General features: G+C 37.4%; 1 long non-coding RNA gene across 1 annotated transcript in view; it reads right to left on the bottom strand.

Annotated features, from left to right (window-relative positions):
- Window positions 1–957: 957 nt before the first annotated feature.
- The window catches only part of LOC149749634 (uncharacterized), a 171724-nt gene continuing 146077 nt past the window's right edge, over window positions 958–26604 (bottom strand). The window contains exon 5 of the long non-coding RNA XR_016392759.1: window positions 958–13945. This is a non-coding gene — a long non-coding RNA (uncharacterized LOC149749634). The remainder of the gene's footprint in view (window positions 13946–26604) is intronic.

The raw sequence follows: 26604 nt of genomic DNA, 5'->3' as shown, positions 1-26604 counted from the left end.
AACTGGGGAGAGGGAAGAACAGAAAGGAGAGAAATAGAATAAAGTGAGTTGGGGCCCTATATCCTGTACCCCTCCAAAGACCTGAGGGTGATGGACTGATCCTAGACAGGTTTAGCATCTTTGAATAAAAGGAGACTTGTGGCCTGCTTTCTGTCTAGACCAGGGGTCCCCAACCCCCAGGCCATGGACCAGGACCAGTCAGCAGCCTTTTAGGAACCAGGCCGCACAGGAGGAGGTGAGTGGTCCACTCCCCATCACTTGCATTACCACCCGAACCATCCCCTGCCCCGCCCCGCCCATCCGTGGAAAAATTGTCTTCCACAAAACCAGTCCCTGGTGCCAAAAATGTTGGGGACTGCTGGTTTTCGACAACAAAGAGAGAGCAAATCACCACAGAAGGCTGATGTGTTAGTTGTTTGCCAGATACTGCAGGCTGGTTCCCACCCATCTAATCTCTCCCTTGTATCACAGGGGCTAGAAGCCTAGAAACTACATTTCCCAATCCCCCTTGCTGGGCAGGTTTCAGTTCAGGACATGCTAGTGGAAAGGACTCGCACAAGATTAAAGTGAAATGCTGGGACAACTGGATACTCACATGCAAAAGACTGAATTTGGACCTCTACCTCAAATCATATACAAAATTTAGCTCAAAATGGATTTAAGACCTAAATCCATGAAGTAAAACTGTAAAATTCTTAGTAGAATACATAGGAGTAAATCTTCATGATCTCTGATTTTGCAATGGATTCTTAAATACGATACCAAAAGTATAGGCAGCAAAAGAAAAAGAAACAGTTAAATTAGACTTTATCAAAATCAAAAACTTTCATATACCAATGGACATTATCAAAAAGTGAAAAGACAGCCCACAATATGGGAGAAAATATTTGTAAATCACATATATAAGGAACTTGTATCTAGAAATATAGAATATATTAAGAAACATTACAACTCAATAATAAAGACAAATTACCCAATTAAAAAATGGGCAAAGTATCCAAACAGACATTTCTCAAAAAAAGTATATACAAGTGATGAATAATCACAAGAAAAGATGCTCAACATCATTAGCCATCAGGGAAGTGTAAATCAAAAGCACAATGGGGTACTATTCCATAACCACTAGGAAGGCTATAATAAAAAAATAAGATAACAACAAGTGTTGGTGAGGATGTAGAGAAATTGGAACCCTTATACACTGCTGGTGGGATGTAAAATGGTGCAGCATCTTTGGAAATCGGTTTAGCATTTCTCCAAAAGGTTAAACTTAAAGTTACCATATGACTCAGCAGTTCAGCTCCTAAGTATATACCAAACATATATACATCCACACAAAAGCTTATACATGAATGTTCATATCAGCATTATCAGTAATAGCCAAAAAGCTGAAATAACCCAAATGCCCATTAACTGATGAATGGATAAATAAAATGTGGTATATTCATACAATGGAATATTATTCATCAATAAAAGCAAATACTGACACATGCTACAACATGCATGAACCTTGGAAATATGCTAAGCAAAAGAATGCAATCACAAAGGGCGATATATTTTAAGATTCTATTTATACGAAAAGTCCAGAATAGGCAAATCTACAGAGACAAAAAATCAATTAGTGTTTTCCTAGGGTTGGGGAGGGGGATGGGGGGTTGAGGGGTGACATCTAAGGAGAAGGGGTTTCTTTCAGGGCTAATGAAAATGTTCCAGAATTGATTGTGGTGATGGATGCACAACTCTGAATATACTAAAGCCAGCGAATTACTTTAAATGGTTGAATAGCATGGTGTATAGATTATATCTCAATAAATCTGTTTTTAAAAAAAGATTAAAGGGAAGAAGAAAGGCAGAGCCACATCTTCTGGCCTTGACTGTGGCAGCAGTGTACCCCTCTAGCAACTGCACTGTCTCTGCAGGGGCATAAGAGCACTGTCTCAGAGCAATTCAGGGTTAGACAGGTGTGGTCTCCTACAGGGGCTACAGCAGCTTCCTGGAGCTCCTGAACATTGACTAACATCAATTTCCTCCCCTTCTTTTTTTCTCGTTCATTCCTTTCAACAAATTTGTAGCTTAATTCCCTGGGTTAAATCTCATTCTGTTTGAAATTCCTAGGGTGATTTGTTTTCCTAACTAAATCTTGGCTGTTATTATTGCCTAGAGAACATCTGTCCTCCTTGTTCTTTTCCTAACAAATTCCATATTTCATTCAGGTCCTCACTCCTCCCACACACAGACAAATGCCTGAGGAGATGGTGAGCCCCCACCTTAGCTTCAGGGTTCAGCCTGATTTTGGTCTAAGGGTAATCCCATTCCTCTTGCTAAAAATTGGTTTAGAAATAGGCCTATGGCCCAGTTATCCTGACAAAAGATAAAGAGGGGCTTGCCGGAGACTTCTAGAAACATTCCTCTTCATTCTTAAGAAAGAAGCATGAAAAACCAATTATATAAAAGAGAAAGCCCTAATTTCTGCAGGCAGCTATCATACAACAAAGACAGCAGCCCACCTTAGAATGAAGATGACAGGCAGAAGGCAGGGCAGAGAGAACCCAACTCTTTAACTGTTGAATCTACACACTCTGAAGCTCACCTCACCTCTTGACTTCTTCTATGAGCTAAAAACTTGCCTTAAGGCAGTTTGAGATAAGTTTCCTATTACAGCTGGAGACATCTTAATTTATGCCCTGAGCCACTTTGAAATGGCAGCCCCTCCAGGCAGACAGGGCATGAGATAACTCCTCAGTTTCCCACAGTTCCAGAGCGGCATGAAATATCATGCAAAATGTAAAACTGAGAACTGAAAACTGAGAAATTTAGCCAAGAGGGGGCTGATGGACCTGGAGGGGACTTGCAGCCATGATGAGGGACACAGCGGCAAGAACCATGCAACCAGAGATGAGGTAGGAATGCAGACATCAGGACAGAAGGGTAATGACAACCAGGAACCAGATGGCCTCCTACATCACAGCAAATTCCACACAGGACAGATGATGACCTGGGCCACACCCTCTCCATGTGACACCTCAAGGCAACTTAACACCCTCCCCTCCCCGCACCCGCATCCCTCAAGCCTTAGGAGGAGGATGAATTGACTGGATTAATTTCCCACCACCAAATAGAATGGAAGTTCAAAATAAAGATTGTTGGATCATGGGAAAATGAAAAACATTATAGACTGAGAAAATCATAACCCTAGGAGTGTACATCCCAATTACGCAGAACTCATTCTTTGGCCACTGGGTGGCAGGGGAGGTATGATCATCTTGATTCCCAGCCCCACTTCACATTTATCAATCTTGTCATCATGGAGAATCACAGTCAGCCTTGGCAAATTTTCCTCTGCAACCTATTCTCATCTGGAATTGTTCAAAGTTCAGGCTCAAACTATCTCATGAATGGAATTTATATTACAAGAGGCTCTTGGGTGCAATCCCGATTAGAGGGCTCAGTGTAGAACTGCTGCCTTTCAACCACTGCAATGACTCTTGCCACCACTGTCTTCTTGATCAAAAAACGGATATATAATTAGGTAAGAGAAACTCAGAAAAATGCTTATAAATTCTGTTCTGCAACCCTATGCCTCTTTCCTTCCATGTCTTCCAAATTCATATTGTTCCAAATCTGAAGCAGAGAATAGATTTTAAATCATTACTGATGGATAATATGCAACCCAAAGTTGATCTAACTTGGAATGTGAAAGTACTTACAACTCTTTTCTCTGATTAAGTTTGTAGAATTTAAGTGGCCCCGTGCTTGAAAGCAACTGTTATCATCATATAATTTACTTCTTAATTTTCTTCTTCTTCATTTGTGTCCCAATCCCTTAAAACCAATCTCATTTCCTCAGTGTTGTCTCTAGAGACAACTGATGCTAGCACATATGTCATTTGGTCTCTACTCTGACATTAAGAAAATGTTTCCATTTTTATTCCATAGGGAAGAGAATTCACTGCACAAACCAAGAATACTGAACATAACTGGAAAAGTAAAGTTAAATATCAGATTGATGGGTCTCTATCTGATTCCTGTTATCATCCTTCTATTAAAAAAAAAAAGCTAAACCTTTGCATGTGCAGAAAATAAGTTAATTTCTATATTTCACCACTATGTTAAACATATTATTTAGCATTTGATAGAAAATACTACTGAAGTAGTAGAAGCAGATCTTAATTTTTCATGAATGTGAAAAAATAAAACTTTTTATTCCTTGTGCTAGCTCTTACAGCTTTATAAATAAGTAATATTTAGCAATTATGTACATACCTATTACAAAGAAATTTAAATGAAAACTGGACATTCTATATCTTGTCACCGAAAAGCTGAGCTTCTGCATAAGTCTGTTTGCTACGGACAAAGCTTTCTTATAATATTTGAAGGTTTATTTTTAATATTTTTACCAAATGTTGACTTACGACCTTGCAATTAGACCATGTGTTATGGATTACTTTGTTGAAATGTTTGATGTATATGTTTACTTAAAATTATAAACTATATTTTTCCTAAGAGGTTGGTGTTACCCACCAAGTTGATGAGAATAAACCCATTTGGGCACCACCACCATTTGAATTTGATCTATCTCAAATTATTCCAACCCGAGTAGGAGGAATGAAGGAGATTTTCTCTTCTTTTTTATTAATTAATTAATGTATTTATTTTTGGCCATGTTGGGTTTTCGTTGCTGCGCACAGGCTTTCTCTAGTTGCGGCGAGCAGGGACTACTCTTCCTTGTGGTGAGCGGGCTTCTCACTGTGGTGGCTTCTCTTGTTGCAGAGCACAGGCTCTAGGCCCACAGGCTTCAGTAGTTGCAGCACACGGGCTCAGTAGTTGTGGCTCATGAGCTCTAGAGCACAGGCTCAGTAGCAGTGGCGCATGGGCTTAGTTGCTCCACAGCATGCGGGATCTTCCCAGACCAGGGCTCGAACCTGTGTCCCCTGCATTGGCAGGCAGATTCTTAACCACTGTGCCACCAGGGAAGTCCCAGGAGATTTTCTTAACATTAACTTTTCTTAACATTTATAAACATGACCTATAAAGATGTATTTAAAGGCTCTAACAGATTAATTTTTTTAACATCTTTATTGGAGTATAATTGCTTTACAATGGTGTGTTAGTTTCTGCTTTATAACAAAGTGAATCAGTTATACATATACATATGTTCCCATATCTCTTCCCTCTTGTGTCTCCCTCCCTCCCACCCTCGATATCCCACCGCTCTAGGTGGTCACAAAGCACTGAGCTGGTCTCCCTGTGCTATGCGGCTGCAGATTAATTTTAAAACACTGTTCCAGGTAGAGTTTTGAACTGGCAGGCACAGACGTCATGGGCATCATGGGGGGCAGTGATGGCAGTGCAGATTTCCCAGAGTCTTCCCAGTGGTTGATTTGAGATGGAGTGGCAGAGGAGACAGCAGTTCTCTCTAGTGTCCGGTGGGGCAGTGGCAATAGCATTTCCTCCTAGGCCAGTTGCATGCCACAGTTTCCTGGAATCTACTGGATGAAGTGCTCCCCACAAACCAGTGTATAAACCATGAAAGAGACAAGGGACCCAGCAAATGGAAGCTCCAACATGAGGAAAAGGAAAAGGAATGTGCCCAGGATGACAATGAAGGGAAGGTCCTGAAAAAGTGGGGCAGCAAGTCTGGAGAGTAACCAAGTCCAGTGTGAAGTAGAAAGATGGTCCAAATGCATATTTTCAAGAACCGAATTCTTAGATTTTATTTTTTTCTGAGTGCTTGACTGAAATTAGAGGTTCATTCTTTTGGTTTTCTTTTTCTCTCCTTCCTCCCTCCCTTCCTTCCTTCCTCGCTCCCTCCTTCTCTCCTCTCTCTATCCCTCCTTCCTTCCCCCTCTCTGTCAATTGTATCAAAAACAAAGCAAATTTAAAAGTGAGCAATTATTAACTACCCCCAAAAGCAAGTTTTATATGACAGGAAATTGTAGACACTGTGTATATAGTATTTACATAGACATACTAATTTTAACCTTAGATACTGATAGAGTCAAAAATATTGTCAGGGTAAAGAGAAGAAGGTGAAATGTGCTCGTCTGTGTGGTGTGTATTTGTGTGGGGGAAGTCTTGCTGGGGTTTGAGGAGTAGGTCAGAAAACTAAACCTTACTTTTCACAATAGGAAGTGGATTGATAATCTTCAAAACTGAAAGAAATAAGCAAAACTTAAGATCAGGAAAACCTTCTTCTAGTAAAAACTGCTCAAAGCATTGGAAACTGTTGACTTTGGGAGTGGCAATCAGAAGCTGGAAAGAGTAAAGCCGAGAACTGTTATTATAAGATAGCAGAATTCATCATATTTAAAGTGAGTATGTGTAACTTAGACAAAAATAAAGATTAGAATTTTAAAGAAAAATAATTTCTAAACTCCCCCCAAATTCCATCACTATTTTCATTAGAATTTCATTGAGTTTACAGATAAATAATGTAGGGAGAACTGGCATCTTTATAATTCTGATTATTTCTCTCTAAAAATATAGTTAAGACTTCTTTTCTATCCTCAGAGCTTTATCATCTTTTTATATGTCCTGTGCATTTTCCATTGTTTGTGCCAAAGCATGCTATATTGTTCTTGCTATTATGGTGACATCTTTTCCCATTATGTATTATAACTGATTATTACTAATATATAACAATTTTTCTATATTTATTTTATTTATTTATATGAATTATTTATTTATTTCTATATTTTTCTTGTAACCTGCCACCTTACTGAACACTTCTCATTTTTTTTAACTGATTGTCTTCAGTTTTCTAGGTAGATAATCATAGAAATGTACAGTTATAATTGTGTATTATAATTTTTCTTTCAAATATGTATGACATTTCTTTCAGCTATCCCATTGCATTGGTTAGAACTTGTTGAATACAGCTCTGAGAGTGGGAGAGAGTGGCTGTACTACTTTCAACTTGAATGGAAATAATCCTAGTTTTCTCCAACATGAATATTATTTTTATTGATTTCAGGTAAAAATTTGACCATCTCTTTCTCCTATTTCTAGTACTTCTCCTATCTAAATACTTCTTCATACTTTATTATTTATCATTTATCATTTGTCTAGTTATCTATTATTCTCTTTACAATGTATGTTCCTAGTGGTATGGATCAGTGTTTGGTCTTATGCCAGAACTGAAAAGAATGCCTGGCTCAACAGAAATTTGTTAAATGAATGAATGAATGGATCAGTGATGGGCAGGTCACCTCTAGACAGTCAGGTGTCCTGTCTCTTTTAACCTGTGAAAAACATTAAGAACTGTCATAGTCTTAAAACGTTTTTGCATTTATGGAATAAACATTACTTCAATATCATGTGTTACCTGTATTTCCTAGTATTTTACTTTAAATGTTTGCATCCGTGCTTATGAGCTTGAACTGTAGCTTTGTTATGTGTTATCTTTGTCAGGTTTGGTCTCAGGATTATGTTAGCCATATTAAGTGAGCTCAAATATTTCATATGTTTGCTCTGTAACAGTTTTAAGGTTACATGAATTAGCTGCTAAGTTAAGAGCGTTCACTGAGAAAATAATCTGCATCCTGGTGCTTCTTCAACTTCTCAAGTCATTATTCTTCTATTATGTCTCATTGTTCTTTATTACACGAGATGTGTATGAGCATGCTTTCATTTTAAAAAGTTAAAATTGTACCTAAGAATAAAGACTAAAAATGTGAGGCTGTATCTCCCTCACCCCATCCCAGAGTTAACCATGATTAACAGTTTAGTATAATACTTTCATTTCAGTATTTTTCCTATGCCTTCCCACACACGTGTGTGTGCATGTGTGTGTAAAAAATAAGAGGAATTATCCTGAAACTTACTTTTTTTTCACTTTCCACTTATATATGATAAAAATATGAAATTTGGGCTTCCCTGGTGGTGCAGTGGTTAAGAATCCACCTGCCAATGCAGGGGACACGGGTTCAAGCCCTAGTCTGGGAAAATCCCACATGCCGCGGAGCAACTAAGCCTGTGCGCCACAACTACTGAGCCTGCATCCTGCAACTACTGAAGCCCGCACGCCTAGAGCCCATGCTCTGCAACAAGAGAAGACACCACAATGAGAAGCCCGCACTGCAACGAAGGGTAGGCCCCACTTGCTACAACTAGAGAAAGTTCGCGTGCAGCAACAAAGACCCAACGCAGCCAAAAACAACATAAATAAAAATAAATAAATAAATCTTTTAAAAATATATGAAATTCATGTACTACATCCTTTTTAATAATTGTATGTTATTCAACATTATGACTTTACCATAATTTATTTAACTGCTCTTCTGATGATGAATATTTGGCTTTTTCCCATTTTTCACTATAATAAACACTCCTGCTGTGATCATTCCTATACATAAAACTTTAGGTCCATGTGCATGTGAGGTAGTCTTTAGGATAAACTCCTAAACATGGGATTGCTAAGTCAACAAAAATGGGTAGTTTTTATCTTAGGAGATACTGAAAAATTTCCCTCCAAAATATGTTTGTCCTCTTACCCTCCTGCCAACAAAGTATCAAAGTGCCCCTTTGCCACATCCTTATCAACCCTGGGTATTACCAAGCTTTTATATGTTCGCTAATCACATGAAAATTGATGAAAATGCATCACATTAATTTACCAATGAGTTTGCACATTTTGTAGAGTTTATTGAACATTTGTATTTCTTTTTCTGTAAATTGCTTTTCATATGTATTGTTAATTTTTCTACTGGAGTGTTTGTCTTTTTCCTATTGATTTGTATTTATATTAATCCTTTATTAATATAATACAAATATATTCCAAGGCTGTGGGTTGTCTATTAATGTTGTTTTTTGTGTACATTGTTTTGTTTTTAGTTTTTATATATTTAAATATGTGACGATTTTCATTTATGACTTTAATATTTTATATCTTCGATACAATTTCTTCACCCCATGCTTATGAATGTTTTTTCTATATTTTCATCTGATCATTTTATGTTTAGTTCTTTGAGTATGGTGTAAGGTATGTGTCTAACTATATATCTCTCAAAATGGACAACCAGCTACCCCAATTGTATTTCTTTCAAAATAGGTAACTGAACTTCACCTTGATTTGAGAAGTACTTCAATGTCTTCCAACTGATTTGTTTACCATTGTTATCATTGATAGCAGCTGGCACTTACATAGTTCTGACCATATTCCAAACACTCTTCTAAGGGCTTTATGTGTATTAACCTATTTAATCTTCACAACAATCCTAAGATATAGATGATATAATGGTCCCTATTTTACAAGTAAGGAAACTAAGGCACAGAAAGTTTATTTAACTTGCCCAAGAATGCACAGCTACTATGTGGCCTGGCTTGTGATTCAGAGCTTTTAACTATTATGTGAAATAGCAGTGTATACTTCTAAGTTCTATTCAATCTTAGTAATTATTGTAATAATTTGCCTTTACCTGCACCAACCTTATACTTTTACAGTTATATTTTCAAATATGTTTTAATTTCTAAAAGAGAAGTTTCCCCCATTTTTTTTTCTTCTCAGAATTTTCCAGGCAATTACTTATTATTTTCTCTACCATTTGACCTATAGAATGAACTTGTCAAGTCTTATAATAATGATTAGGATTGTTTTACATTTCTAAATTAACTTGGGAAGGATTAATATCTCAAAATATTGTCTATTTAGGAAGGGGCTATATATCTGCATCTATTGGATCTTCTTATAACTTTTTTCCTATAGTTTTATAGGTTTCAACATATGAATCTTATATTCTTGTTAGGCACTTTATGGTTTTTATCGTTACTGAGAATGGATTCCATTTCTGTTTTATTCTTTAATATATTGTCGATAATATATAGGAAAGCATTTATTTTTTCTACGCTAATTTTGTATCTAGCCACACTGAACTCTTTATTGATTCTAATAATTTTTTCCTTGGATTTTCAAGGCAATCTTATGCAAATAATTATATTTGTGTCTTTCTTTTATAGTATTTATATATATGTACACATATATATGTTATTCTTTTTGTCTTATTGCATTAGTTAGAGTCAGATTCCATTTAAGGTTAAAGAGCAGCAATGTTAGGAGCAAATTTATCTTGTTTCTAATGTTAATAGGAATGTTTCTTATGTTTTATATTAAATATGATATTTGCTCTTGGTATATGCTAACCTTTACCAGCTTAAGGAAGTTTCCTTCTATTGCTAGCTTGCCAAGACTTATTGTTTACTTGTTTTTAATCGAGTGATTATTGAATTTTAGCAAATGCATTTTTTGCTCATATTGAAATGTCATGAGGTTTTCCTCCTTTGATCCATTTACGTAGTGAATTATATTAATGGATTTCCTTGTGTTGAGTCATCCTTGAATTAATAATATTTAGGTGTTCCAGGAGCTATGTATACACATTTAAGATTGTTGTATCCTCTTGACAAACTGACCTTTTTATTGTGAAACTTATTAATATTAATAGGAACATCTAGTGCATTTACATTGAATATAATTATTAATATGGTTTAATGGGTTTAATTCTACCATCTTGCAATTTGTTTTTTATTTGTCCCATCTCATGTTTGTTTCTTTGTTGGTTCTTTCTGCTTTCTTTGGCCAATAAAATACTTTTGAATACTCGATTTTATTGCCTCTTTTTCTTTCTCTCTCTCCCTTTCTTTCTGTATGTGGGTGTGTGTATTAGTGACTGCTCTTAGGATTACAGTGCACATCCTTAACTTATCACAGTCTACCTCTAATTAATATTATACCATGTCATGTAAAATATAAGAATCTTCCAACAGTCGAACTCCATTTATCCCACCCAATTCTTAATGCTATTGTCATAGTTTACCATCACATATGTTAGAAATGCCACAACACAGTTATTATTTTTGCTCAAATCAGTCAATTATCTTTTCAAAAAATTTAAAGATAAGAAAATAAAATTTATTTATATTTACAATTTTCAACAATCTTTATTTCTTCTTATAATTCTAAGTTTTATATTCAAGCCAGTGAACTTTCTTTAGCGCTTCTCTTAGTGCCGTGACTATTATAAACAAATTCCTTCAGTTTACATTCATCTTAAAATATTTTTAGCTCCCATTCTAGAAGAATATTTTGAAAGATATGACACCTTGGGTTTTATGAGTTTCTTAGATCTGCATAATGATTTTTTTCACCAAGTTTTTAATACTTTTGGTTATTATTTCTTTAAGTAGTTCTGACCCATTCTCCTTTTCCTTTTCTTCTGAGATGTCAATTACATGTGGGACAAGTGATACTATTCCATAAGATACTGAGCCTCTGCTCATTTGTTAAAATCTATTTTCTGTTTTCCAGTTTTGATATTTTCTATTGATCTGTTTTCAAACTTTTTATTCTGCAGTGTCTAACCTCAAGGCATTGAGGGAAATTGTCATTTCTAGTATTTTTAATTGATATAAACTTTAATATAAACTCTTTTATAGTTTATATTTCTCTTTTGAGATTTCCCACCTATTTGCTCATTATGTCCATGTTTTCCTTTAAATTCTTGAACATGTTTATAATTACCATTTAAAAATTATGTCCTAACTCTAAAATCTGAATTATCTCAGGATCTCTTTCTATTGCTTGCTTTTTTTGTCTTGATTATGGGTCCCTTTTTCCTACTTCTGTGCATATGTAGTAGTGCTTTTATTGAATGTTGTATGTTATGGATAACACATTGTAGAGCATTTGGATTTTGCTGTCTCTCCTTTAAAGGTGTAGCATTTGTTCTGGCCAACAGCTACATAACTGGGTAATTCTCTTGATTCTTTGGGCTTCATTTTATGCTTTGTTTGGGCAAGTGTATATTAATTTTGACCTTAACCATGGGATATGGTCTTACTCCTGGCTCCTAAAAAGTGACCTTTCTGAGGTCTCAATTTAATGACTGATATGCTCAGTGAAGTCTTTCCACTATGACTGGACCAAAACTTCAACATCTTTTAGCACTGCATAACCTCTGGCATTTCCATTTATTTCTTAGCTCCACTGCAGCTGCTGTCTTGCTGGATCTCAGGTTCTTATAGAATCTTAACCTATAAATGTAAATCCCAGACCAGCTCTCAGCCAAAGAGCTAAGGAGAATCTGCACACTGACTTCTGAGACCTTGATCTGTACAGCTTACTCCTCTCTGGAATCCTATTCTGCTAATTCCAGCTCCTCCTTTACAACCCCTCTGTTTTAATTTCTGCCTCCTCAGCTCAGTGAGACTGATGTTCTTCACTTGGGCTTCACCTCCTTGTGCCACATCCTGGGAAGTGCCCCCAGACATAAAATAAGGTTGAATGTGGTGCTTATCTCATATTTACAGACTTTCCAGGACTCTAGTCCTGTACTGCCTATTATCCAACGCCTAAAAATTGTCACCATGTATTTTGTTCAGTTTTAAAATGGTAGAGTAAATTCAGTAGCAGTTACTCCATGACAGCCTGGAAGTAAACATCTAATAGAGGAAACTATTATCTTTTTAATCCTTGCATCTTACTTCATTGGTTCATTTCACTGTATTTTCTTGCTGCTCCCCCACTAACCACACACACACACACACACACACACACACACACACACACACACACTGGCACCTTTTCGAATAATGGGGCTATGTGCTTTTTTCTCTCATGGTCTCACTTAAAATTGGTTTTGTTTTAAAAAAATTTTTAAACATGTTTTAATTTATTCTTTATCAATGTCAATGCCAAATTCATAGTTACAAATATGGATCCTCCTTGTTTGACATTAAACCTTTATCATATTTTACTTTCTCTTTTCCACCTCTCTCCTCACCTGACATCTCTAGGGAACGTTTATAGCATACATTTTTCATTCTAAAATTCTTTGTTATAAATTGAACTTAGTTTCACAGGCACATTAAAAACAATTCTTTAGTGTTAAATCTAAGGTTTTACTTCTCACTGCTCGTTTTTCTAAAAACATAGCTTTATCTTTATTAAATTCTGTATTTTGATTAGTTTTTGCTTGAAGGTCTACTTTAAGTTATATTTTTTAAAAAGCATACATGAGTCATATAATTTCTGAATTCTTACAAATCTGAACCAGGTTTTCATTTGTCCTTGCATTTAGGTAATAGCTTGGCTCAGTCTATAATTCTTGGAACATAATGCTCTTTCTTCAGAAGTCTTTACATTTTCTCTGAGGTTTTCTGGCATTAGTGTTGCAAATAAAAAGTCTAATGACGTTTTTTAGTGACCTTTTTTTTCACAGCTGGCTGCTTCCAGCATTTGTTCATTATTCGGGCCATGGAAAACCATCTGGGTATGATTCCTTTTCATTATACTGCCTAGTCTTTGGTAAGCTTTCTCCATATAAACAATGAATCCTTCCACTCTGAAATGTTTTTTCTTTAATTATTGCTTGACATTCATTCATACTATTTTCTCCTTCTGGAACTTCTGTAACAACAATATTGCTTCTCCTACTTCAATCTTTTCTGCCTCTCAACTTTTCTCTTGAATTCCCAACTCTCAGAGTTCTAGAAGAATGTCCCATAATTACTCTTCTTTTTATCTCTAAGATCTATTTTTTGGTTCTCGATTTTTACTTTACTTTTCAAACAAAAGTAATATATGATGCTTTTGAACCTAAGAAAATTAGCTTCCCCACCCCCAAGTTCTTCCCTTTATTCTATAGCAACTGTTTTACTAGAGGTTATTTAAGCTGAATACTCAACATTTTATCCCCCTCATTTGAACCACTGAATTTCTCAATTTACCTGGCAATTTTTCTCTTATTCTTACAGAGTAAGAATGAATTTTTCCAGGATGAACACCCAAAATGTGAATAGTGGCTCATCAGTGTCCCCTTCATTTACTCCTACCTGTGCCATTTCCATCTCTAACTCTTTAGCTTCAGGGATGCAGATGAGAAGTTTCTGATTATGATGCATAAATGATCTTTCTATATTCCTTTTACATTCCTTGGGTTGTTTCTTTCTGAAACTGGAAAGAAGAAGGCATCAAACATGTGATTAGGATACCATATTTGTCACAGCAGTTTCCACTTATTTTTCCTAGACTGTGACAAGAAAATTTTACTTTTGTTTCCCACTTAAAATTCTTTAAAAGAAAAATTGGATATACTTAAAGTTCCTTCCTTATAGAGAAGTAGGAAGGTTGTTCTGATTCCAATAATCTTATGAAAAGAGTCCCTTGTGAGGAGGAAGGGGGAACACATTTTTAAGTTACTTTCCTCCCACTGAAAACATTTTGAAATACTTTCCTTGAAACCACCTTTGCAATCTTGAATTTACTGTGGACTTCTGTGTCCAACTGCCTAAACAAGAAATAGGGAAATATGCCCATGAAAGTTAACCTCTGCTGAATACAACCATGAAGTAGAAAAAACACAGGGAACATCTGTATTTTATACTGTCAATATGTTCTCTCTTATTCTGGAAGCACAGGTTGTCTTTCCTCTGTCAGCTGCAAAAATATTATCTCTCTGCAGGAATGAAACAAGTGTGGAATATATATTATGCTACCACATTACATGCATACCTAAGCAGAAAACAAAGAAAATAACCATTTAATATATAACTCAATTTTGCCTCCAGGGACAGATAAAAATTTTTATTATAATACCCAAATGGTACAGTACATAAATATACATGGGAAATGTGATAGGACCAAGCCAGGCTCTTTTGGCTACATGCTGGTGGCTAAAAATTTATCATCTAACCTCATCCTAATCTTCCCTTCTCATAGACATGAAGTAGGGTATATTTTTTATAAGAGCCAGGAATTTGGAGCAAAGGAGACCAAAACTGATCACCATTTTTCAGCAGATCATTAATTTCTAAATATCTGTGGAAAATAACTATTGGCTGATACCTTTCAGTTTCATTTCAAGCATAACACTTTATACTGTTTACTTACGAAACAACCAAGATAGTAAAAAAAAAAAACAAAAACCACTAAACTAACTAAATTGGTAATTTAATAACTTCAGATGATTGGTAATTTAATAACTTCAGATGGTTTAGAGGTATTTATCCCTTTTGAAATCAATAACCTTTCGTTTGGAATCTTAAATCCACTTTAATGAGCATTCTGCTGGCAGCTGTTTTATTTAGGATCCGAGCTTATACAAACAAAAGTAACAGAGGCTTTTACCTAGATTACAATTTACAGTTAACTTTTGCAGACCACATGACTGATGTGAATGTATAAGTCCCTACAATTCCATTATACATGTTTCTTAAAAATTTGAATGCTTTTAACCAGAGAAGAGCTTATACAGGACGAGTGTTGTCGGTGTGAGGAATCTCGATGTTGCTCAGTTATTTGCAGCATGTCTGAAATGGCTCTTCTAACACTGGTTCTGTCTTTGAAAGCCCATACAGAGCAATAACATGACCTTCTTAGAAGCAATAAGTGAAAAACACCCCTGGATAATGCCACTGACTTGCTACATAAGTTGCATTTTTATTGAATTACCAAATTGAAATATTTGTCAACACATAATACCCTATTTCTTTGTATCTTCACATTCACTCACTCTGTTTTAATTCTGACAATGTCTTCTGCACTATTTCTTCTCTATAAGAAACTTTTTGAGGTCAAGCAATCTATCCGTATAAAACTTATTAGAAACATCCTCCACAAAACAAGGGGCTGAATTTATTGTCACTGTAATCTGTATTGCTCTGCCTCTGTGCACCAGGCACCTAAGTAGCTCTGGAAGCCTCCAGAGTGTGTTCAGAAATGAAACTTTCGACTCATCACTGTTTCTCTGTGAGATGCTGTCCTATCTTGCACTAATGTTGCCTCCTGGGAGCACTTCAAAGCTATCACGCCCTTAATACACCAAAAAACCATGCTGCATTCCCTTCATAGTTTACAAAATTCTTCATAAAAACAATGACTCCATCATCTGTTATAATTCTACTTTCCACAGGGATCAAAAACTAGTCCTTGAGCCATGTGAGAGATAACACCAAGTAATGCCTCCCCACCTGTCCTTTTCCCAGGGGCCTTTAATACAACCTCTCTTTAAACCAAAAAAAGAAAAAGAAAAGAAAAAGTACAAATCACACAGACAGACTCCAAATCCCAGCTTCTGCTCAGCTGGAGCCCCCTGCCCCATTTAAAAATATTCAGAGATCACCTCTTATCCATGAATAACCTACTATTGCTCCATGAATATCTTATTGCCATGCTTACCTGAGAATGAAGCTAGCAGAGAGGAAAGCAAGCGGGGAGATGAGGAGAGCCCCCATCCTCATCTTAGCCCAAAACCAGCAATCACCTTTGGTCTCCCTAGTTGCATGTGCCAGTAAATTCCCCTTTTTGCCAAAGTCAGTTCGAATTTGGTTTTATATCACTTGCGACTGAAATAATCTTGACTAATATACTAATAATTACCAAATTTTATTGGGTTATGTAAATATCATTGCCTCGGGAACTTGAAACAACAAATCCCTGGGATTTCCAACCGTGAAAACTACAGTCTGATGAGTGATTTAATTAAACATGTACATATAGATCACTCCCCAAGCTACATACATAGAAATGAGGAGAGACGAATCTGAAGGAGACAGAAAAAAAAACTTTCGCATTTTGAAACAATGTATTAAGAAGACATGTGCCCAATGTCTAGGATTGGAAAGATAAATGATTCCATTTTATGTTGTCATTAAATTGTATGACCCTTCATTAAAGTTAAATGCATTTAGAGGAATTAAGCTTATCAAAAACTTGGCAGTGTAATATAAGTAATGGTTCTTTGTTTATTTGACGACATCCTCCTGTGAGTTGATTCACAATTTTAATTTTGGAAAGCAGTATTTCTTTGATGGGGACTGATGGAATGATGTGAACTGCTACATCGTTTTGCATGAAGTCATATTGATTGTGAAAGGAAACAGAGGCCAAGTGACAACCAATTTTTCAAGGAGCATTATGACAGTAATGTTTCTATATTGTCAAAGGGATCACAACAAATTAAGAACTGAAATTAAACTTTAGGAGACAATTTCCTATCCTTTTGAAGATAAGCACAGCAGAATTCTATAGCGACAAAAATTCTAAATATTTTTAGTGGAAAAACCTTATTTAAAAAAATATGTATAAAAGTTATGTACCAATACCAAGCACCTATTTTGGACACAATGGTAAGCAGAAGAAATGGTAAGCAAAACAAAATACAAGAGAGAGCTTGCAACCTAGTGAGAGAGGAAGCATTAATCCAATCACAGAGAACTATAATTCCAATTGGGATAAATGTCACCAGAGAAATATGCCTACCACCATAGAAGACAATACTGGGGGCTTTACCCTAAACAGATAGATGAAGGAAGGATTTTGTGAAGAAGTGATATTTGAAGAACAAATAAGCACTAAGGAGGTAAAGAGGGAAAAGCACATTCTGGCGAGAGGGACGAGCCTCTCCATGGGAGTAGAGAAGGATGGGGTAAAAATCAGAAACCTGAAAGTACTGTGCGCCCAGAACCTAGGGAAAGGAGGTGGAGAGTAAGGAGAGGCAGGCTGTGCAGGGATGGTAAGTTTTCTCCTAAAGCAATGGGCAGACCTTGAAGGGTTTTAAGTGGAGCCTGGGAAGATCAACTTTGCATTAAAAAAAAAAAAACCAAACCCTTTGGCTTCAGTCTGGATAATAAATGGGAAGAGAAGTCAGGATGCTGGCAAGGGCAAACAGTAGTTGGGCTAGGTAGGAATGGGGGTGAGGCCAAGACACAGAAAGGGAGAGACAGAATCTGTCATGGCAGTTTACGTTCATCATGTATTGAGAATCAGCACCATGAAATCTGACTGAAACATTAGGGAAGATTTCAAATATATTAAAAAAGTAGACAGAACAATATAATGAACTTCCCGTACTCAACACTTAGCTTTAAGCATGTCCGACTCAGCTAATCTTGTTTTATCTAAATCCCCACTCATTTCCCTGCTCCCATATACATATATATTTAATTATGAATATTTCAAACCTTCAGAAACGTTGTGAGAATAGTACACCACCACCAATTTATCATTAATCTAGATTCACTAGTTGTTAACATTTTGTTAACTTGTTCTACATATGTGTATGTGTGTGTAAATATATGTATTTCATCATCTATCTCCTAAAAGCAAAGTCTTTCTCCTAAACAACCACGACACAATTATCACACTCAGGAAAAGTATATTATCTAATATACAGTGCATATTCGAAAACTTCCCATTTGTCCCAATAATGTCCTCTATAGGTGGTTTTCCCCCTGACCCAGAATCCAAACAAGGATTATGCATTGCATTTTTTGGTCCTGCCTCTTTATCCTCCAATCTTAAAGAGTTCCTCAGCCTTTTTGTCTGACATGACATGGATGCCTTTGAAGAGTCCAAGCCAGCTACTTTGCAGGATGTCCTTTAATGTGGGTTTGTCTGTTTCCTCATGATTAGATTCAGGTGAAACATTTGGCAGTACCATCACATAGAGGGTATTGTGTCCCTCTCTGTGTATCACATCAGGAGCCATATGATGTCAGTCGTACCGCTATTAATGATGATTCTTTCACTTTTTCAACCGCTTGAATTCATATCCTATAGGCATAATCCATTAATGAGGAAACCAGACAAAGACTGCAAAATATAATTTCTATTTCCCCATGAGCATCTTAATGCCAAAAGACATTAACATAGGTCATTTACACAGACAAAGCTTTGTCGGTTTTATTCACGGAAGGTGGATATAGATCATAAATAGACATGGACTGGGAATAAATATCCTGCAGCAATTAGAAATTGGCACACTTGGGAATTAGAATCCTAAGAAGTAAAGTATGAAGGTGAAGCTTGTGGCCTCAGGAACCAGACTGTCGGGGATGTCATCCTGGCCCTGCGGCTCACAACCTGTGTGACCTTAGACAAGTTACCTGCCCTTTCTGGATCTGCTTCCACATCTGTGACATGGGTAATCATTAGCACTCATATGTCTGGCTTGAGTACTGAGTTGCTACACATGCAATGCACACAACAAGCTCTCAGTGGTGCGATGATGATGTTTGCAGTGAAGGACCATTAAACTCCATGTGTTGACTAAAAGAAGAACCTAGGTCTTCTTTATAAAAATATTGTCTGAAATTTGGACCCTGTTAGAAATATAATGTGGTAAAATGTCAACATGTTTGCATAAAATCACTAACATCATCATCTAGTGAGAACTACTTAGGGCAAAAGAGTTTGATTTTCACATCAGATAACAAGCACTTATATTTCCCAAATAATAAATGGTAATCTTAACAATGAAATGTGTCCAGTGACATTTCCCATTGAGGATTTTATTACCTCCTGTTCATTAGTGATATGTATGCGATCTGTCTTGTGAGTAAGTGTACATATAGTATTTACACGTCCATGGAAAGATCTAAATCACAACTAGAAAAAGGTGTGCTCAGAGGTCTAGTCAAAGATCTAGCCTAGTCTCAGAATCACTACTTAAACCTTACAATTACAACATGGTTTTAAATTTTCTAAGGTATTTTTCTGCTTAGGGAACTCAGCTACAGTATGCTTACCCACTGTCTTGTATTTGTATTTGTCTGTGTGGTGTTGACACTGATGGCAGCCCTAGCTGTTTTCCCTGATTGTATCCCATTACCCTTTCTTGAAACAATAACTTTCTTTTCCCTATGGAAATTTCACTGTTAGTCATTCATGGCTTAATAAAATTATCCAATTTTTAATATATGGACTTTTGTTTCCCTTAAGTGAAATAATTGTAATATCAATTAGAACAAAAGAGTAATCCTTAACTTTGCATTTTTATGATTTGAGTTTTTCCTAAAATATGTAGCCATAGTGGAAATCTTTTTGTTTTTCCTTGCAAGTGATATAGACAAAAATGAAAATTTCTCAAAGTTAGAAGTGACTTGAATTGTTACTATTTCATTTAGGAACAAAGGAGTCAACTGACCTATCCTAAAATTTTAGAATAGGGAAAAGAAAAGAAAATGTAAGTAACAAAGCCTTGACTTTAGTACCATATCCTGGATGGCTCAGGAAAAGACAGGCAGGGTGAAAACATCTAGATAAAACAGAAATAGAGGAAGGGAGCAGGGAGAAGCAAAGAGACAGATGGAAGGAAAGTCCAATATGGCTGGCCCCTGAGCCCTAAAATTTCACCCTTCCCAGGGCTCAGGGTAACTGCCCCAGCCCTACCCTTTAAGACCACTCTTGGGCTTGCTTCCCTCAACACCCGCTCTGGGTGTCCTCCTGCCCCCAAACCTCGACTATTACACCTCCAACCCACTCCACCTACCAATACCCCAAACATACACAGTACGTCTTCTTTTTCTTCATTGTCGTCTTTTATTTTTCATCTGATTCCTTCCATTTGTCAAAGCTAAATAACTTCCATCACAGGCATAAATTTAACAGTCACAAAACCTAGATGTACATAAATCTTCATTTCCTCAAAACTGACTTAGCTCACAAGCCCCCATTTCCACAGATGGAAGAACACCTAACTTTGCCAATTTAAGGACATTTCTGGTTCTTCTCACTTTCTTTGGATTAATACAAAGTCAATAAGAAATTCACACTCTTATTTCCTTCTGTTCCTTCCATTGATCCTCTAAATGTGGGGGTAGGAACACATAATTATAAGGGTGGAGCAGCACATACTACAGAGAAGAGGGAGTTCAGTCTAAAAGAGAAGACAGTGAAATAGTCCAGTAAGTGCCCAATCACAAGACCAATGAGAGTGTCAGGGGAGCAGAGTGAATATGAAAAAGAACAGAGGGAGAAGACAACAAAAGCTCAGCCACAAGGGGCCAGAGACAGCTTCAGAGAGGAAGCGATTTTTAAGTCAAGGGTGAGTAGGAGTTAGTCAGGTTAAGAAGCTGGGTAAGGAAGTCACAGGGACCATTTGCTAATGTATGGAATCAGGGAAACTGTGACATGCTTGGGAAATGCAAGCAGCTCCCTGTGGCTGGAGCACAGGGAAGGTTTGGAGGAGCGGGTAGAAGATGAGTCTAGAGGTGAACAGAGGTGTACATCAAGCCAAGGAACTGGGTGGGATCGTATTCTCTAAGCCAGGAGTCGGCAAACTGTATGTGAAGTCCAGATCGGCCTGCTGCCGGGTTTTGTACACAAAGTTTTACTGGACTCAGCCATGCTCATTTGTTTACGTAATATTCATGACGCTCTCACGCTATACCATAAGTCAAGGACTTCTGACAATGTATGGCCATCAAGGCCTAAAATATTTATTCTCCATCCCTTTACATAAAAGTTTTGCTGACCCTTCTGCAACCCACTTGAGAAATATACGCATCCTTTTTTTGCACACATTTTTTATTCTTTTATTGAAGTATATTTGTACAATATTACATAAGTTACAGTTGTACAATACAGTGATTCACAATTTTTAAAGGTTGTACTCCATTTATAGTTATTATAAAATATTGTTATATTCCCATATTGTACAATATATCCTTGTAGCTTACTTTATAACTAATAGCTTGTACCTCTTACTCCCTTACACCTTTATTGCCCCTCCCCCCGCCCCTCTCCCCATTGGTAGCCACTAGTTTGTTCTCTCTACCTGTGAGTCTGCTTCTTTTTTGTTATATTCACTAGTATGTTGTATTTTTTAAATTCCACATATAAGTGGTATCATGCAGTATTTGTCTTCCTCTGACTGACTTATTTCACTTAGCATAATGCCCTCCAAGGCCATCCATGTTGATGCAAATGGCAAAGTTTCATTCTTTTTTATGGCTGAGTAGTATTCCGTTGTATATAGCTATACCACATCTTCTTTATCCATTCATCTGTTGATGGACACTTATGTTGCTTCCACATCTTGGCAATTGTAAATAATGCTGCTATGAACACTGGGGTGCATGTAGCTTTTTGAATTAGTGCTTTTGCTTTTTTTTTGGATATATACCCAGGAGCGGAATTGCTGGGTCATGCGGTAGTTCTATTTTTAGTTTTTTGAGAAACCCCCATACTGGTTTCACAGTGGCTGCACCAATTTACATTCCCCCCAACAGTGCATGAGGGTTCCCTTTTCTCCACATCCTTGCCAACATATGTTATCTCTATTCTTTGATGATAGCCATTCTGACAGGTGTGAGGTGATATCTCATTGGTTTTGATTTGCATTTTCCTGATGATTAGCAATGTTGAGCATCTTTGCATGTGCCTGTTAGCCATCTGCATTTCCTCTTTGGAAAAATATCTATTCAGTTCTTCTGCCATTTCTTAATCAGGTTGTTTGTTTTTTGATGTTGAGTTGTATGAGCTCCTTATATGTGTTAGATATTAATCCCTTATCTGTCATATCATATGCAAATATTTTCTCCCATTCAGTACATTGTCTTTTTATTTTGTTGATGGTTTCCTTTCCTGTATGCACCCTCTTGAAAAGAAAAAGTTCTCAAAGACCTGAAGTGCCACTTAGATATCTTTAGTGTATTGATATTTATATTTGTGCAAACCTAAAACTAGCTGTAAGCATCTTATGCTTATTGCTCTTACATAATTATACAAATTTGCATATTAAATTTAAACAAAAATGACATTCAAATGAATGGTATTAATTCAATGTGACAGATGACATCATTTGTATGGAAACAAATTTCCACTCTTAACATGGGACTGGCTACTGAATACAGGTTCTTTTGAATTTAGCAACTTAAACCACTTGGGCCACATGATGGTTTTCCTTACTTGAACTAGGGTAAAACCTATGTTAATGTAACAAAAGATAGTGACTTCATTGAACTTCATGTGTCCTGATTGCCTCGTTTTGGGCTACAAAGTCTCTCTGCCTTCTTTTCTGTGTCAGCTGTTGATACTTATAGTAATGCCCACTTGTACAATAAAAACACAAACACACATGCAGGCACTGAAATCAATTGTCAGTTCTCAGTTTTAAGGCAGCCATTCAAGTAATCCACAATTGCTTGTATTTTTTCAATGTCATCTAGATAAAATAAAGAAATTTGAAAAATAACACAGAGAGCTACAGATCCTGGATACATGCAAAGCTGATGATGAAGAAATCTAACAGATATTTATTGTGGCAAAAATATAGCTAAAAGGAGCTAGTCCAAGCTAGGCGAACTCAAGAGGTGGCAATGGATTAGAGAGAAGAGGGCAAATATGAGAATTTTCGGTACACTATCTGGATAAGACTCTAACATCAAATGGTTGGGAGGAGGAAGAAACGCGAGGGAGAATTCTGAAATGACTCCCAGGTTCCTGGCCTGGGCATGGACATTCATCAAGGTGAGAAAACACAGAAGAGGTGGAAGTTTGTGAAGGAAAGACAATAAGTTCACTTGGGTGTGTTGAAATTAAGGCAACTGGGAGACTAAGTATCCTGAATGGAGTTAGGTATATTGGACTGCATAGTCATGAGCAAGGACTGGCTCAGACAAAAAGATTTGGGAGCTAGAAATAAGTGGTTGTTGAAGTATTTATACAGTTGAGCGGGTCCACATATAGAAACGTAAAAAGTGAGAGCACAGAAAAGCACTAAAAATGCTCAATAAAGAACTAGCCATTAGAGACAGTTGTATAAATAACCACATGTATGCATCCACAAATATTATCAAGTCAGGATGATCTGTGCTGATGGAGGGAAACTGTAATATGCATAATATGAAATACCAATACGAAAATCACTCTGCCTTTGGGTGGGTGTTTGCAGAAGATTTACTTTTGTTTGCTAAAATTTGGTTTGCTCTTCCAGAAGGCACATTAACTTGAATAAGAAGGCAAAAGGGTATGGAATGTGGCCTTCACTGCTGGTTACCCACCCAGTATCCATTTCCCCTTCTTTCCTAACAGATCCTTAATTTTTCTCAGGCTGTCAGTGTGCCTGATGAGAACTGCATTCCCCAGCCTCTTTTCACCTATGAATGGCCATGTGACACAGTTCAGGTGGGTGAAATATAAGTAAAAGTCACCAGATGGAACTTCTGGGAAGGCTTTTAAAAGGCAAATAGACTCGGCCGCCTGGATGCTTCGTCCTTACCCTTCATCCTGCAGGGTCGTCCTTACCCTTCATCCTGCAGGGAAACATCATTTGAGGCGGAACAACCGTGTTGTGACCTTGAGGCCCCAAGAACATGGTAAGGATTACTGGATGGAAATATAGGATGGGCCCGTGGACTTCATGGAGCCCCAGTATCCACTCTAGACTTCCTACTTCCAAATGTAAGCAAGAATAATAAAACCTCTCATTTTTTGTCACTGTTTTCTGTTTCCTGAGGTACAGTGCAATTTCTACCCACCCAGAAGCCCTGTTTGAAAATGGTCTTAGGTAAAAATCTCTCCTTAAATAGCCTGTAAAGTTAATGTAATGTCCAGGAAAAAATGAAGAGTTGATTCTCACCTAGATATAACAAGAAGCCTGTCAGCCCTATCACTTGATTAGACAAAGTAGGGGGAAAAATGGGGGTGGGCAGCCAGGAGATGAGCTGGCCACGTTAAACAGATTCCCTCTAAGGCCGTGTCTACCAAATTTCCAAATTCTAACATCCTCCACCATGTTTTTATTTTTGGTTTGCATTTTCCCCCCCATCCTTAGCATGGTGGAAGAAAAGAAAATGAACATAAATAGGAATACTCTTACTTATTAACATTCAGTGGCTTCTCATTGTCCACTCAATTAAGAATACGTAGGATACTTTATTGAACTATTAATCTGTGATTTGTATGACCAGTGTTTTCCTCCTCTATTCTAAGCAAGTAGAAAGTTTAACTGCCGCCTTACTACGGGGGAGCTTTGTGGTAGAAGCTTGAAGGCAAACTCCCTAATACTCCTGCTGGCTGATTGGTCTTGAGGAGCCTGAGTTCCATGGGAGACAGAGGCAAAAGCAGGTGCAGCGAAGGAGAGAACAGACATAGCCCCATACCAGAAAGGCACGGTGGTGTCTGCAAACAGCAGGGATGCCCATCGTACTCCCGGCAGTACCTGGGGGAGAGGAGAGAGCCTCTGAGGGGCTTGGTTGTGTGGTGGAATGAAGGAGGCTGTACCCTGGACAATGGGGTTCCCATGTAAAGAAAGATTCCTGCAGCCCCAAAAGAGCACAGAAAGAGAACAACTGCCATTTAAGGGTCTTTGACAGCTTTGACAAGGAGACTCCCATGATCAGCCAAAAGTTAGGGGCAGTTCCTCTGTGTTTCAAGGAACCACAAAAGTTTCTGAGATGCTGAGGGAGGGAAAGAGAATCCCCAGTAGACAGACTGAATTTACTTCAGCGAGGTGGGATAAAGCCTCAGAGGAGTATCTTGCACACTCCATTTGTGATTCAGGAGTCATCCCCACTGCCAGTACCAATTCCTTCTACTGGAGGCTCAGCCTCAGCAGCACAGTCTCCTCGGCTGGTGCCCCAGACACCGGCTTTTCTTCTCCTGCGTGAATCCTATGCTCACGAGGCTTTTCTGCCTCCGTTTTGCTCAGCATTTCTGCAAAATGCATTCACTCACAGTAAATGAGTGTCCATTTTTTCAACCCTCAAACACTTTCCTTTCACAAAACTCTCCTTGATCCTGAAACTGTAAGTCATAATTTCCTCCTTTTCATCTCCAAATTACTGATTACTTCTCTTCTTGGGGTATTTACCCACACTACCTTGTGCTACGCTCTCCTATCTGCTCCCTCACTACACGCACCTTTAAAAAAATGTATTGAACATCTACTGTGCACTCTGAGGACAGCGACTGTTTCCCAGGTACCCAGCATAGGACCATATATGTATTCACTTACCAGCAAATACTTTGCGAGGGCCTGCTATGTCCCGGCCCTGAAACACTACAAAAAACAGAACATGGAGTCTGTTTCTGAGATTCTCCAAGTCTGAGTATCATGCATGGTCAAGGCTCACAGGAGTGAACATAATAAATTCCCAATGAGTAACTGTTGATATTAATTCTTAGGATTTTAAAGCTGTATTCAGCTACTTAGAGGAAATTTTAGCAAAATGGGTAAGATGATTCCTGATACTTCAGAATATGCCTCCAATACGTGGGCAATGGGGGGGGGGCGGGGGAGGGGTGGAGTAACCACTGCACTTATTAGAAATATAAAACAGCAAGAAAAACTTAAAAGTGTGCCTTAATCATTTCCATTTTGAAACTAGATAATTTTTATTTTTCAAGATGACTGTGCAAATAAAAATATTACTCCTTATTTGAAATCCATGAAAAATGCTGAGATGAAGGAAGTCTTGTCCAAAAGCTACTTTCTCTTCTCAGGACTTGTTTCCATAGCCTTTCATTCTTTTCTGCTGTCACTGCTGCTTTGGAATTTGCTATTATGTGTAATAAGACTCCATCACAAATGTTTGTGGGTAGGTCAAGAAATGTTCCCTGGGGATCTTGGCACAGTGCGTTGGAGACTCAATCCCTGATCTCCCTTCCCACGGTCCTCACCCTGTGCTCAAGCCCTCTGTCTCCTTCCCAGTTCTCCATTCTCCTGACTCTACTAGCTGTTGGGGGCAAACTTGCTGTTTTCAATCTCCCAAGTATGTCACAAATCTTCTATCTTCGTCAGCTAGTGAAGGAAAGAACACTGGCCTGGAATCAAGAAGCCCAAGGTGATTTGGTCATTTTTTTCAATCAATAAATATTTTAAAGCACTT

This window comes from Delphinapterus leucas, chromosome 3 (genome assembly GCF_059928025.1).
Source record: "Delphinapterus leucas isolate spDelLeu-1000000601 "Yukka" chromosome 3, BTC_Dleu_Yukka2, whole genome shotgun sequence".
NCBI lineage: Eukaryota > Metazoa > Chordata > Mammalia > Artiodactyla > Monodontidae > Delphinapterus > Delphinapterus leucas.
The sequence above is the reverse complement of the archived record's forward strand: the minus strand, read 5'-3'. Positions and strand labels throughout refer to the sequence as shown.